This window comes from Austrofundulus limnaeus, unplaced genomic scaffold (genome assembly GCF_001266775.1).
Source record: "Austrofundulus limnaeus strain Quisiro unplaced genomic scaffold, Austrofundulus_limnaeus-1.0 Scaffold54, whole genome shotgun sequence".
Classification (NCBI taxonomy): Eukaryota; Metazoa; Chordata; class Actinopteri; order Cyprinodontiformes; family Rivulidae; genus Austrofundulus; species Austrofundulus limnaeus.
Genome location: NW_013952456.1, coordinates 1984505 through 1988402, shown reverse-complemented (window position 1 = coordinate 1988402; position 3898 = coordinate 1984505). Strand labels below are relative to the sequence as shown.

Genomic DNA, 3898 nt, shown 5'->3' with positions numbered 1-3898 from the left:
GTGTGTGTGTGTGTGTGTGTGTGTGTGTGTGTGTGTGTGTGTGTGTGTTGTGATGCTCTTTACCTCTGAGTCACAGCTGGTGGTCAGGGCTCAGAAAAGTGAAAAGTCACACTCGAGCTGAGAGATGAAGAGCTCCACCTGAAAACACACCTTGATGATGTCATCATGAAGCTCCATCAGACTCTCACAGATTTATGCTCGAGTTTTGACTGATCTCTACTTTTATATGAACCTGCCATCATAAACAAAAGGAGGATAACCTGACTGAGAACATTGTATAATCAAATTATCTTAATTAAATTATATATTACACAAATTGTACTTACACTATGAAATTACTGCGACCTGACCCTGAATAAGTGGAAGATGATGGATGGATGGATGGATGGATGGATGGATGGATGGATGGATGGAAATGTCATTTTTCTTCAGGTTTTCGGCCTACTTTATGACTGAAAGTTGTGGACAGACATAAATGTTGGTGGAAAACTTTATTAATATTGTTCAATAAATAACCTGAATGTTTCTTTATTAGGACCCCTGAAGGAGGAACTCTACAGTTACAGCAGATTTTATAAGAGCTTTAAACCACAACTCACACTGCTGTTCACATAAGCTTTTATCTGAATGTGTTTGTTTTTTTTAGTCACATTAGTGTTTATTGTTCGCTTTAATGCTTCGACTGTATGTTTGTGTTTTTATTTTTGCTCCTTGTGAAGCATTTTGTGATTTCTGCAAAAGGCGCTATATAAATAAAGTTTACTTACTAAAAGAAGTGTTTAAAAAGGTAAAGAAATAAGATAAATAGGAGGGTAGCTTTGTTCACAAACCGTAGTAAAGTAGCATGACGCCGACGGTATGAATTAGTAAAATGTTGCATCAACAGGTGAATCATCAAACTCCAGCGACCTGCTTTCTGCTTTTATCATTTCCTTTATTCGGACCAGTTGTTCTGTCTCTTCAGCTACGTTACTGTTAGTCATCGTGCTTTTTGACTCATCGAATCAGACATTATCTTAACGCTCAGACCGGATTATGTCCAGCCGTTCACACGTGGACCCGACTGATTGATGAAGCGCTCTCAGCAGGTCCACTCGGCTCTGCAGAGGACTGACGGAATGACTCGTCTCTTTAGCTTCTTTTATCCTTATTTATTTATGCATAAAATTCTACATCTGGTGTTCAGAACCAAGAAGTGTTATTTGCTGAACATGAAGTTGGAACTGATTTCAGAGATGTGCTGCTGAAGGTGACAGCATGCTGTACTGTTAGCAAAATATTTCATGAATCACTGATTGGATTTAAAAAAAACTTGGAGAAATCAACTACTGGATGAGCATCTGTAACTGATTAATATTTCAGCAAAACTCAAGTAATTACTGGTTATCCAACCACAACTTCAAGATGAACTCTGTTTCTGCAGCAGCAGATGGATGGATTTACTGACAACTCAATAATTTTTGGAGTCAGCTCGATTCAAGATGGCCACAGCAGCCAACTGACCAGACAAAAATATTTGCAACTCAGCCAAATCAATAAACATTGGGCCATAAACTGGTGTGGACGTAGCTAAAAGTCTTTCTCAACACATAACTTGACTTGGGCTAACAGAACCAGCAATGTTTGAACAGACAATAGTTTTAGTTCAAAACTCTGATACGAGGATGTAGAACATCAAACGATAAGTTAAAAATAACTAGATTATTTCTTGCTTCTTGGTAATAAATCATAAACTGTTGGAAAGTCTTAATTTTCCTTTTAAATGGTGCCACATTTGTAAGGAACATGCATTTGTGGGATGAGCAGTAGAATTGAAAATGTAGGTTGCCATTGCCCAATAGGTTATTTTGCTGTTGTTGACACTTGTTTTGAGTTTCTGGTTCCTCCAGGTGCTGCCTGGTATGAGATTTATTGTCAAGAAGCATTTTTACAACAATAGAAATAATCTACCAAACACATGTTTCCTTACTTTTTCTGCCAAGTATTTTTATATCCAAGAAGGCCATTATACAGAAATGGTATAAAAATGGACAAAACTCGCTCTCTCCAAGCACTTAATAGATAAAATTCATAATATGGAGAGATTTAATCATACTTTAAGACTACAAAAACTAAAATGTGAAGATCTGTGGAGAAAACGGATGATGCACAGAGAGAAAAGCTAAACAAATCAACATTGTAACAATAGAATTTCATTTCACCTGTCACTTTGTTAAATATGTTCTACTTTTTATTTTGTGATGGGTGCAAAAATAAAAAATAAACTGAGTAAAGAAATCTCTGGAAAGAAATGCTTCTAATTGTGCAGTTATCTGACAGCAGATTTTAACAAGTTAGCTTGAGCAAAAATAATCGGTGGCAGCAGGTTTAACTTGTTAGGATAGAAAGATTTTTTGTTAAATGTACCACCAAGACCTGGAGATGTGAGAATCTGAAGTACACTGCTTCAGGAAGGGTCAGCCTCAGATGAAATTGCTGTCTTCGGTTCATAGATGACTTATTCCTCTGCCTGCTTGTTTTCTTATTGAATTCATGGCATRCATTTGATTAAAACTCTCCCTTAAAGTACCTCGCAAGTGGAGTTCAGGGGTTTCTCTTCCACATTCCTATAAATATTCGTGTGTATAACAGTCAAGAGCTGAAGAACAGCGGCATGTACATCAGCCGCGAGACAGGCTGCGCCCTGAGAGCTGCGACTTTTCATATATAYTCTTGGAAAACTCTTAAGCCATCACTGCACCATTCATCCCCAGCTGGAGGGAAGTAGGTAAACAAAGCTGCCTCCTCCCTGCGGGCTGTCAGAAATCATCCTGAGAAATCAGCAGCTAAAAAGGAGAAGCAGGTGAAGCTGAAGTGGAGACAGAAAAAAAAAGACAGAACTGAAGATTACAGCACTTCATCACAACGTAACTGCGAGACGGCGTCATCACAGACAGACTGTCAAATAAACACAAGCGCTGGAGCTGAACAACGAGGTCAGTTTTATTAAAAGTTTTTAAATCTACTGTTTGATTACAGCTCACAGATCATAGGTGTGGGTAGGGTCGGGCATCAAGTATCCAGGACTAATGTTTCAATTCCCATGAAATCATTTGTACTTTTAAATTACAATGCCCAGTTTCAATACCCAGTCCGCCAACTGGAAGAAGCAGCCGCCGAACACCAACGAAGAAAAAAACCCAGGTGAGCTGCCGAACACCAATTTGAGTTGGTGTTCACACTCAAATGGTCAAATTAAGAGAAATAATTTGCCTTGAAATAAGGCTAACAAGATTAATAATCAAACATTCTGCTCTCACTTAGTATATTGTCTCAAAACTAGATCAAAAATACTCTTTGGATGGATCAAAGTGTACGGTTTGGTTAGATGGACAAGTACAGAGTACCCCTGTGTGTTCATCTAGAAAGAACTCTGGTTAGCTCCTCATTTAAACCATGCGAACTGTTTTGACCCTGCCTCTAAAAAGAATCGAAGTTGGGAATCATTGGGAAACAGAATCCAAATGAGGAACCGAAATCGTTCAAATTCAAACGATGCCCAACCCTGGGTGTAGATCCGTATGTAGACGGACCGGTCAAATACGAGTTCATGACAGTATAGTTAGAGAAGACTGACGAAATATGGCATGTTTGATTGGATTACCAGGAGGAAACCTAATAAAATAAAAACATGGCAAATGTTATGAACAATGTGCGGCACCAAGATCAAGGTAAAGTAAGACGTTCATTCACCTCATACAGTCAAGCACGTTCCTAGACTCATGACTGGGGCATGTTTTCAGCATATTGTGACTAAAGTCAAAGTCGACTTTCAACCAGTGTTGTATAAAGTACGACAAAGTGATACTTGAGTAAAAGTACAAGTATCTTACCAAAAAATAAGTTAAATTCTCCTTAC

The 3898-nt window shown here is 38.3% G+C and overlaps 1 long non-coding RNA gene across 1 annotated transcript in view; it reads right to left on the bottom strand.

Moving 5' to 3' along the window:
- The window catches only part of LOC106517948 (uncharacterized), a 5888-nt gene extending 5595 nt beyond the window's left edge, over nt 1-293 (bottom strand). The window contains exon 1 of the long non-coding RNA XR_001310264.1: nt 64-293. This is a non-coding gene — a long non-coding RNA (uncharacterized LOC106517948). The remainder of the gene's footprint in view (nt 1-63) is intronic.
- Nucleotides 294-3898: the final 3605 nt, after the last annotated feature.